The 11,667-nt window shown below is 38.7% G+C and overlaps 1 pseudogene; it reads left to right on the plus strand.

Annotated features, from left to right (window-relative positions):
• Positions 1–1,549: 1,549 nt before the first annotated feature.
• On the plus strand, positions 1,550–9,424 carry LOC136236768 (tetratricopeptide repeat protein 28-like; annotated as a pseudogene).
• The last annotated feature ends 2,243 nt before the right edge of the window (positions 9,425–11,667 follow it).

The following is an 11,667-nucleotide window of genomic DNA, read 5'->3' on the forward strand; positions in this document are numbered from 1 at the left end:
ACAAGCAAGTTTCAGTCAGATAAAATAATTTGCTGCCTACCACAATAACTTTCTTGTTGAACTTTCCAGACCTACAAAGCATTGTATGCAGGGCAGCTGTGTTCACGTCAAGGTATTTACCATGTACAAAAATTAAGTACTATTTTGAAAGTTTACTGTAATGTTCCTGGAAACCACACATTAGCTTACCTCACTGGAGAAGTACAAAGAAGCTGTGGAGTTCACCACATTAGCAGCTATTGAATACCACATTGATACTGTGAGAGATTTATTTCAACCGCATACTATTCTAATCACATCTACTGTGTTAGTAAAGAAGGGATTGTGCCACTGAGCAATGTCACAGATAAAAGAAACAATCTGCCTGTAGATGGTCAAACTGAGCATCAGAAAATGAGAAGATTTGCAAGCACCAAAGTAAGATGAGCTATCTTCACAATGTGGTGTCATTCTGCTAGGGGATATATTACCAGTCATAAGAATATTATAGTAATCCAAAAAGGTCATGTCTCTAATTTGTGAGTAATGTGTGAGTGGCCATGGGCCATGGTAAATTTGGAAATTCCCTGTTGGGTCTAGAAAGACAAAGCGTTAGATCACTTGACCACTGCTTACAATAATTATGTCTGCAAATACAGGTGCAATCCTCTAGCAATGGGTAGAATAGTTTCTATTCTGGCTGTACAGAAACAGTGCGTCTGAGCACTGACATATCACAAGTTACCACAACCATAGATGTGCAAGATGTGATGTTGCAGGTCAGAGAGGAGAAGCAACCAAAAGAACTTGTTCCAGCCACTACACCAGACTCTGTATACAAAACATTGTCCATTAAACTAACTGATGAAGTGATCACTACTCATCCTGTACAGGAGACACAGTCAGTTAATGACATCCCAGTGATTGGAGTGTCAGACATGAGGAACAACCAGCACCTATTTCAACAATTCCACAACCAATGACTGAATGGTAGCTAGGATACGTGGACCAGTGAAGAAATCAACAGATTAAAAGAAACGTTGTCATTTTATAAAACTGCTAGAGCTGATCTACTTGAAACAATTGATCATGAGACACATTAAGAAAGTGTCAAAATGTTAAAAGTTCTTATGAAGCTTTAGAGCCACAAGAATGTAAACAAGCGTTGGTGTATGCAGAGCAAGCCAGGGCAAGAACCTTTAGTGAATTAATGTTACAAAAGAAGAAAAAAAAGCACATTACCATGATTTCATTGCTGTTTCTGCTCCACTTGTATTGCAAGACAGTTAAGAAACAAAGAATACCATCATGTACATACTGATGCTTTTGTCATGTTTTACTTCTACTTCCACTGATGTGGATATTGGTACTGAACTACGATGAAGTAAAAATGAAGTGTGAGCTTAAGGTAGAATATTTTGAAATCAGTCTATTTGAAAGAGTACATCAGTTTCCAGGGGTGGGGTTAACCCTAATCAGACTATGGTATATCAATTTCAGACTGGTATGATGATGAAGATTCTAGAAGTGTTAGATAAGCATCTTAATTGTGTTGAGTGAAGAAATAGAAATGGCACATGAGTTTGGTCAAGATCTTGCCAAATACAAGAAGTACCAATACAGAATAGCTAAAACCGTGTTTGAAAGTTTATTAGAAATATCAATAAAACATCAAAGTCTTGGGAACCATTCTATGTATCTTGGAGAACTTTACTGGGGGAAGCATGAAGAAGCTGTGAAGCACTTCACAACAGCTGCTGATGAATACCACACTAACACTGTGGCAGAATTATTTCAACTGACTATTCTTACCAATTCTGCTGTGTTAGTGAAAAGGGGATTGTGTCATTGTGCACTGTCTCATAATGCCTTTAAAAAAGCTAAAGAAGAGGCAGAGATGCAACAGCACATTAACAGAACAGGAGAAAAGTTGAAGAAGATGAACTAGGTGCACAATGTGCACTAGCCGCACTAGGTAACATTCTACAATCAATAGGAGACTATGACCAGTCCTTTGAGTATTGCACTGACTCTCTGAAGTTATCCAAGAAACTCAAAGACCATGTCTCTGAGGGTTGGGCTCATGGTAATCTTGGCAATGCTTTGTTGGGTCTAGATCAGAAAGACAAAACATTAGATCACTTGACCACTGTTTATAACATGTCTGCAAAATATGAGTGTAATCCTTTAGCAGTAGGCAGAGCTGTGTCAAACTTTGGAAATGCTTTCTAGGGAAACTTACAGAAAGCAAAAGAAGATTACGAAACTGCCCTAGGGCATGCAATATATGGTAGTGACCTGCAGGGACAAGGACAAGCCTGTGGCAACATTGGTAATATTTGCATGTTACTGAAAGAACCAGTCAATGCTGTCCATTACTACACTGAAACATTGCGTCTGAGTACTGACAGGTCAACCAAGGTTACAGGCTACCATAACCGTGGATGTGCACGATATGATGTTGCAGAGTTAATTAGGCAGGGGAAGAAGCCAAATGAACTTGTTCAAACCACTACACCAGATTCTGTATACAAAACATGTCCATTAAACTAACTGATGAAGTAATCACTATTCATCCTGTACAGGACACACAGTCAGATAGAGACCCCAGTGCTAGGAGTGTCAGTGAACATGAGGAGCAGTCAGTGCCTATTTCAGCAATGCCACAACCATTGGCTATGAATGGTAGGACACTTGACTACATGACTAGTGAAGAAATCAACAGATTGAAAGAAGCACATGCTGCCATTTTATGAAACAGCTAGAGCTGATCTACTTGAAGCAATTGATGCTCATGAACAAAGTGTACAAAATGTTAAAGGTTCCCATGAAGCATTAAATCTCTCTTTGTCATTGTTTAAAAGCAACTCAAGATCTTTTTACAAGATTCAAGAGACACTTGTAGAACTTGGCAGAGTCTACCATCATTTATCAGAGCTAGGAGTGATGGATATGGTCAGTGCAGAACCACAAGAGTTTAAACAAGCTTTAGTGTATGCAGAGCAAGCCAGGGCTAGAACCCTTGGTGCAAAAGAAGAAGGCTTCCTACCCCGATTTCTTCTCTGTATCTACTCCACTTGTGTTGTAGGACATTTACCAAGCTGTTCAGAAGCAGCAAATACCAGTAGTGTTTTTGTCATGTTGTGTTTCTAAACTACTAATGTGGGTATTGGTACCAATCCATGATGAAGTGAAGATGAAGTGTTATACCATTGAACTTAAGGTAGAAAATTTTGAGGGCAGTTCATTTGAATTATACATCAGATATAATTTGCTCCAATTTCTGAATCAAAAATGAAGTCTACATTTTCCAAAGGTGTGCTTATGAACAAGAGTCACCATTTACAGTTCTTTATGATTCAATAGCAAGGAAGATGATGGAAAGGTTTTCAGAGTCTTGGAGCCAGTGGAATATCAGAGTTTGTAGTGATCCCAGATAGTGTAACACATCTATCGCCATTCTCTCCACTAAAGATAGTTGGGAATTATTTGGTGACAGATTTAGAGTCAAAATTGTTCCATCTGTTTTGTCTCTTGTAATGAGCGTAACAAGTGACCCGATTGTTGAGCTACCAGGAGACAAGAGTGATTTCCTTGTTGTCGGTAACCCCACTATTCCAGCATTTATTCATGATACTGTTCAGTGGAATTTAGGTAGACTACCATTTGCTGAGAAGGAAGCATTAAATGTGGCAGGTACCACTCCTGTGTTGAGAGAGCAAGCCACCAAGCAAAGTATATTATATCGATTGGGATCAGCACATGGATCAGTCTCTGCAGGCTTTTTGGCTTTTACCTCTTCTTTTCCGATACCCAAATCAGGATTAGCAGAGACAGAGCTTTTGATCTTTCCCAATGAAATTGAGACACTGAACATATCACCAGTTTTAGTAGTTTTGAGGTCATGTGATTCAGGATGAGGTCAGGTGAAGGCTGAAGGAGTAATAGGAATGGCAAGAACATTTTTATCAGCCGGAGCACATTCTGTATTGGTGTCCCTTTGGAGAGTACCAGATGAAAGTGCTAATGTCTTTATGTAGTTCTTCTATAAATTTCTGGTTAATGGTCTTCCCAGTTTTCAAGCCCTACAGAGATCAATGCAGTATATGAGATGTTTCCATAAGTATTCCCACTTTGTGCACTGGTCAAGATTGCACATCATCGGAAAGGAAATCACCCTTCGGAAGAACACCAGAGGGAATTGGAAGAACACCAGTGCACAATTTCCCATTAAGAGATTACTAGGAGGAGTGACAGTGTTCCATCAACCACTAGTGAAGACTATTGAAGAAAGCTTGCTGAACATGAAAACACGAAACCTGAGTGATGTCCAGGTAAGTATACATGCTTTTATGTGGATATTAAAAGCAATTTGTATGAAGTGCTTTTACTGTCTATTTTTCCTTGCAGTTGCTTGTTGGTACACCTTGTAATGAACCTGAAGAATGTGCTAGAGATTTCATCAAAAGTTACTACCAATATTATCCTTGTGGCATATACTGGTATGATGTGTCCAATGAGTTGATACTGGAAACTTGTGTGAAAGTAGCCACAGAGGTGGGTATGTGTGTGTTGCTGTTGGAAGATACTTTCCCCAATTATTAAATGGGACACCCATATACAACATCAGTAGTGGAAGCAATTGCTCAGTAGGGCTCATAACTAGTTAACTGCCTAGTAACTGGTAGTTAACTGCCTAGTAACTGGTAGTTAACTGCCTAGTAACTGGTAGTTAACTGGTGTGATATTATTTTACGAATGGAAATTTAATGCATATGTATATATTATAATGGTCACCTTTGGACCAGAAAATTGTGGCCTTTATTATACAGGTGGCTGTTATAATAGCATTTAGTGGCTATATATGACTTATAAATAAGTGGTGCCAACCATAGTAAGAACAGGTGAGCTTGTTATGCTAATAGCCATAATACTTTTAAGGTTTATATAGTATTCATTGAAAGGAAGGAAGTGTAATAATTATTGAGACAGTGCTGATTATTGACTAAGCAATCCACTAACTGTTCTGTAATAAGGCAATGACCACAAAATGAGAGTTGAAGTAGTTAAAATTCTTGGGACTATGGCCGTTATACTAAGGTGACTGTTTAATTAAGGTGACCATTAGCACAGGTTCCAATGTATAATAGTACAATAACTATTTATAGTTACAACCAACTAACTTCAATGCTGTCCTGTTAATTGCCCAGTTAACCAGTTAAGGTTCACAGCCACAATCCACAGAGTACTATATGACAGTCGGCCATATTTTGACCAAAAATGCTGTTGACCAACCAATGCAGCTATTTGTGCTATTGTTTTGTAACTGGCAATGCTTCATTAATGGCCTTTGACCTATTATTGTTGCATCATTACCTTTTCTAATTCGTTATCAACCCTATTATAAAGTCTTTGTCCCATCGAAGGATCAACTCTACCTCAACGTGCATGCCTAAGCTAGAACACTGTAGATCATGTTAACCAATTGTGGGTTACGTTAATGGTGAAAGCGAGTGTAACATGAACAGCTGAGTAAGTGGTGCTGCTTAGAAGAGAAGAGTATTATATGCTATGTTTACGAAGTGGAGGTGTGATATAAAGTTTAACAGGTGATGGGTCTTGAGTCAATGTAGATAGAATCAGCACATCCACCTAGGCAGTGCTAAAAGTTTCTTGTAAATTGCTATGCTCTAGAATCTAGAGCAATTTATAAGAAACTTTTAGCACTATCTAGGTGGATGTGCCAATTCTATCTAGATCAATAATAAATGCATACACAACACTTCAGAGGCTTTATCACCAATCTCAACAGCAAATATAGGTAGCATGTATGAACAACTGTATAATGATAACCAATAAAATATTACACATGATTCCGATTGAATTTCATGTATTCTTTTGTGCAACATTACACAAAGTACAAATTGTGCACATACTGTACCACAGGAAGTTTTGAAGAAGGAATCCACATTTCATCAGTATTGATGAATGGAAATCAAGAAATCATAGATTTAAACACATATGTACCACTCTGCGTGGGCAGTTCAAAGGCACCGCCAGTGCCATAATTTGTATATTGCACTGCTGCAGACCGCAGCGAGTGCATTATAACGCACTGGTTGCGGTTTGTAGACCACAACGAGTGCAATATAAGTTATAATGCACTGACCGCAGTGCAATATACAGATATTGCACTGGCTGCGGTTTTGTGCAGCAATGCACAAGTGCCGGCAGCCGAGACCACTACGACACCTCACCTAATAGGTGGAAAGACACTTCACAGATCACTCGAATTCTTTTATAGCCTGACGTGTAAAGGTCGATTGTGGGCCATAACGTCACCAATACGTATAATGTTTACCAAGTAGCCAATAGCGATCGAAAAAGCCAACGCGGTGGCCACAACTCTAGTCTACATGTATATAAATGCACTTATACACCTTACTAGTTTGGTGCCATCTGAGCCCAAGTTAAACTGTAGTCCACTTCGACAATGACTCAATAAAACTATGATATTCTAAGTAATACTCACCTTTACGTTCGATTGTGGTAACCAGTTTTTGTCATGCCACCAGATTCGAGTTTAGCCAGTGTGAATAGTAAGAATTAGACTAGTATCGTTTTGTAGTTTGGTTTTGTTTACTTAAACCGTCTATTAGCTGCTTTTTTTCGCTCGAGAAAATTACTATGGCGATTAGTCTGGCGCTTAGTCTATATGGCGACTGAGTGATCACGCTGGCATGCTGAGCACTACATGATGAGAGTCGAACAGCGAATGCAGGTTAGTGATATAAACCATAGTGTACTACTAGCTTTCAATATCTCAGGTGGCTGCAGTACTGTAGAGGGAACGTCATCAGAACGTTCGGGTTGGTTACCCACAATCGATGTTAGAAACCTGACCTTTATAAGTGTTACAGCTGACTTGTGAGACTCTCCCCACCTATTAGGTGAGTGGTACATAACAGTTATACAGCGCGCACTCTTGTTCTGCCTGTATAAATGCACTTGCCTTCGGGCCTAACGGCCCTCAGGCTCGTGCGTTTATATCAGGCAGAGCACTCGTGCCCGTTGTGATACTTTTATGGATGCTTATGGATAAATTTAGCTGATTTGTCAGTTTTTCATCAAAATTTTCTGTCATACAGTATGTTACTGACAACCCCCTAGAAGGCTTGACAGGGTGTGTTTCACAAACTAAGACAGGACACCTATATGTCTTATGGCTATTCGATTTTACAAATGGTCTTACTTTTGATTGGCCACTTTGTCCGAGCAATATATTGTACTCTGTATCCATGTATCATGTAATGGACAAAGGACTTTGCCATGTATCATGAAATGGGCAAAGGACTTCGGGTGCCTGCACCTTTACCTGTGCACATGGCGAAGCCTCCTGTGGTTTACTAGTCCTGCCCAGAAGGATTCAGTGCAAAGGTATCCTAGTGCTGGTTTGCTGGGTAAACATGACCATGGTAACATGGTAGTTTTTACTTTGTGTATGTTGAATTTACAGTGTAATGTTGTTACAAATTTGTATCTGTTTTTGGTTTCAACATTAACATGTGAATGTTTACTGATTCTCTAGACTCCACTTGATGGAGGAGTTTACAAAGAACAGAAGGAACATGTTGATACATTACCAACTGCTACTGCCCCAACTTTACTCACAGCTAAGAGCACCAAACCACCCAGTTGTGAACACAAGAAACTGATTGTGCTTCATAGCTATACCAGTTTGGAGACATGTGGTTGTATAATGAAGTAGTTACAAGAAGCCTCAACTGACATCATCATTGTTAGTAATGAGTTCCTCTTCAAAGACAATTTGTTACAGAGATAGACAAGAATCTCACCAGGGGGTGCAACCTGATCGATGTGACCAACATTCAGCCGATGAGTGTTATTCAGAGAATGGTGTATGGTCTATTGGAGAAGGATAGCTTTAGTATAAGAGATCCTGACCATGTCGTGTTTACTTTGTTGAGTGAGTACTCCCGAGGAGCAGCTACCATTATACACATGTTAACATCACTAATGAAGAAATGTGATGACAATATAACTGGTTTTCAACTAGCAAAGCATTAGCTAAAGCTCCACATTGGGCATAAGAAATACAAAGAAAGGATTCTCAAAGCAAAGTGCAAATCAAAAGGGACAAATTAGCAGTCAGCACCAACAGGAGTGCTGAAGATGTTGATGCTGCTATTGCCACAAGTCAGGCTTCCCAAGAGATTTCCACTCTATATAGGTTAAACGATTTCAACTGAAACTAGCAACACATCTGCAGATATCAGATCAAGTTGTGGATATGACACTCACCATGATGATGGTGATGGATTAAGATATCAAGCAATCATGATGCTGAAAACAGTGAGCAAGATGCTTCTATTGATCTCATATGTGCAAAGTCATATCATGATACTTCATATGAAAAGATAATTGGCAATGAAAGCGTTCTCAAATCTGCGGATATCAAATCAAGTGGTGGGCATGAAGACAGTGGTGATTTAAGAATGTTAAGTGATCAAAACAGTAAAAAAGACACTGTAGCTAATCCTATTTGCACAGAAGCATATTATCAAGATGAATCAACAGAAAGGCATACTGCTCAGAGAAATTCAAAAGAATTAATGAAAATGAAAGATATTTCCTACAATGATACCAAAACTGATTCACAAACAGTTGAGCCAGTTGTGTATATTGCACCTGAAGGATGTGGTGTTTCTCAGACTGACTATCCTCACAATTCTGTTAAAACTGAGAAGCCAGGAATACTATCTACTGCCTTCAAGATGGTTATGAGCTATGTGAAAGGTAGTGACGGCAAACAGAAACCAGTTACAGATGCTATAAAGTAGGATGACTTGCAGGTTACCAAGCAAGAAGTGATTTGGCCAAGTGCATCTGAAGACAGAATGCACAGCACCCTCTACATGTACATATAATGAAGAGTGATGACTTCTCATTGCCAGCTCAACACCTGCTCCATTGTCTGTCCATTGTGGGATCAATTCCCCTACCACCAAAGTTCCAATATTGATGAACTTGACAAATTGATCACTGAAGCAATAACCACTAAGGAAGATCGAAGAATACAGAGTTCAAGTCCTGAAAGTGTGGATCCCCACTATTCATTTCATGTACATTCCCAAACTGATTTGTTGATGCTATTGATAGTGAGATGGACATTAAAGACAAGGCAGTAACCATCATGTGTGTACAACAAGCCTTAGAGAATATATTAACAGAAAACAGTATATCCATGGTCCACCTTCACTACCTCCTGGTGTTGTGTAATGAACTGTTTGATGTGTATGTCAGTGAACATTCATTCCACTCTAGGTGATGCATTGTGATGTGATGCATGCATTGCATTGCATTGTAATTTTTTTTTTTAATATGTGTTTTCAATAGAAGAGATACATAGATCTGTATATACAATAACGGTTTTTAATTCATAAAAATAAAATTCATTTTTGTTTACAACTGTGCATGATTGTTTTGCATGTGTGGTTTTTCTCTGCTTTTGATTCCATGGTGTCCATTGCATGGGTATGGTAAGATATATGATTCAGTACATGAAGGTTTTGGTGATTGGCTATAATTATACCAAAACCATAGATCGTAGCTGGCCTATACCTGCTCAGAACTGATTAATCCCTGCATTTATGTAGCATTTTTTTCAAGTTTCATGTAATTGCCTTTATACCAACCAGTACTTTGCTCCATCACAATAACAGTTAATTAACTTGCAGTCATCTGCATGGCATATTGCATTGGCAATCACAATCAATATTGTTTAATTCCATATGCATGAAAGTACTATATGCATAGATATGAGTACTGCAGCACAAAATTACCATGCAGGATTAGATCTTTGATGTTTACAGTCATGCATGAGGAAGAGATGTAACATGGCCTTCAGATGCCATTTCAAACCTCCCATTTTCAAAATTTTCCTGGTGGTGCATGCATGCCAACACATGCTGCATGTGCTTTTAACTATCACATGAAAGTACATCTGATTTAAATATCACATTAGATCAATAAAAAGCAGTGTGCATGACTATGACCTCCATTGCAGTCCATAGGATGGCTCCCATTCATAATTTTAGAAAAAAGTAATGCATATGCATGCAAATTGTTTTATTTGAGTAAACATTCTTGTGTAGCTATACGTATACGTACCCTAAGCTAGGTGTAAAAAAAATTTGTAGCACCAGAAGTGTCTACTAAGATTGTTACCTGTCCTATGTGCAGGACTGTCTCTGCATTAAACATTGTATTTGGGACTAAAAGGGGGCTATAGTTGTGGCCAAAAAGCTATATAGTTGTAAAAATTTTAGCTAGTCAGTGGTTGGGCTAGTTGTAAAAACTTAGACAAAATTGCCTGCTGCACCACAGAAAAGTATAAACTTATATACATCTTCAATTCTTTTGCTATGAGTTGAGCGGATACCCATGAGGAGCAACCACCATTGTAGACATGCTAACATCTCTGATGAAGAAGTGTGATGTCAGTAGAACTGGTTTTCAACTAGCCAAACACCAACTGAACAGAAGCTCTACATTGGGCATAAGAAATATTAGGTGGCTGTACAAATATCAAGAGGATGCAGCTTTATAGTGGTGGTGGTAAAACTATATATGAGAGGAATCAATGTTATGACTGAAAGTAAGGAATCACATAAAGTCAAGAGTTTCCCCACTGACTCAGTTTGCACTTTTAATACTGCAGCTGCATTGAGCATATGTCTAATGAAAAGGAGTCTGCTGGCCAAGATTGTATTGATGTTGCTTTGGACAGAAGTTCACACAATGAAACACTGACATTAATTGCCTTCAGGATTAGGACTGCTTAAACCACATCACAGCTAGGTGAGTATCTCAAAATAAAAATATGCCTACAGCTCCAACTGACAATGAGGATCACATTGAAATTTTGCCACTGACAAGGTCACGTACAGAAGTTGCTGATCCCATCCAGATCAATCCTGAGGGGCTTGGCATTGATAAACGTGAAAGTTGCAAGTGTTGTTAAGAAAGTGATTAATTATGTGATGACAAGCAGAACCTGTTTCTGAAGCTGCACAAATTCCTGAAGAGTTACCTGCTACTGAGTCTGATGAATATCACTCTGATGAAGAGAAAGTACACAGTACTCTCTACATGCATACATTAATGATATGTTAAAGAATTCTGACTTCTCATTGCCAGTTCAACACCTACTCCATTGCCTCTCCATTGTGGGGCCAACTCCTCTGCCAAAGTTTTACATTGATGAGCTTGACAAGTTGATCACAGAAGCAATAACCACTAAGGAAGAACGAAGAATGCAAAAAGTATGAGGTTTTATCCCTGAGCCACTAATTAGCCAACTGGAACAAGGTGGGGTTATCAGGAAATATCCCAACCCTCTTGTATACCATAAGGATTTCAATCCTACTCGTAAAGCACATATAGATAGATAGCTATTTGAGGCAAACTTCACAATAGTAGAAGCTGAAGTGTACCCGGTAACTTTCTTACTGCTAGCCTAACCAGTTGTGGCTTTTATACATTCCAATGAAAACCAAAGCAGTTTGAAACTGATTTTGATAATTTGATTGTTGATCACTTAGTCTTGCATTGATTATTACTCTTGTAAACTTCATAAATAATTAATATTTATACCATGGCCATGAG

This window comes from Dysidea avara, chromosome 10, assembly GCF_963678975.1.
Source record: "Dysidea avara chromosome 10, odDysAvar1.4, whole genome shotgun sequence".
Classification (NCBI taxonomy): Eukaryota; Metazoa; Porifera; class Demospongiae; order Dictyoceratida; family Dysideidae; genus Dysidea; species Dysidea avara.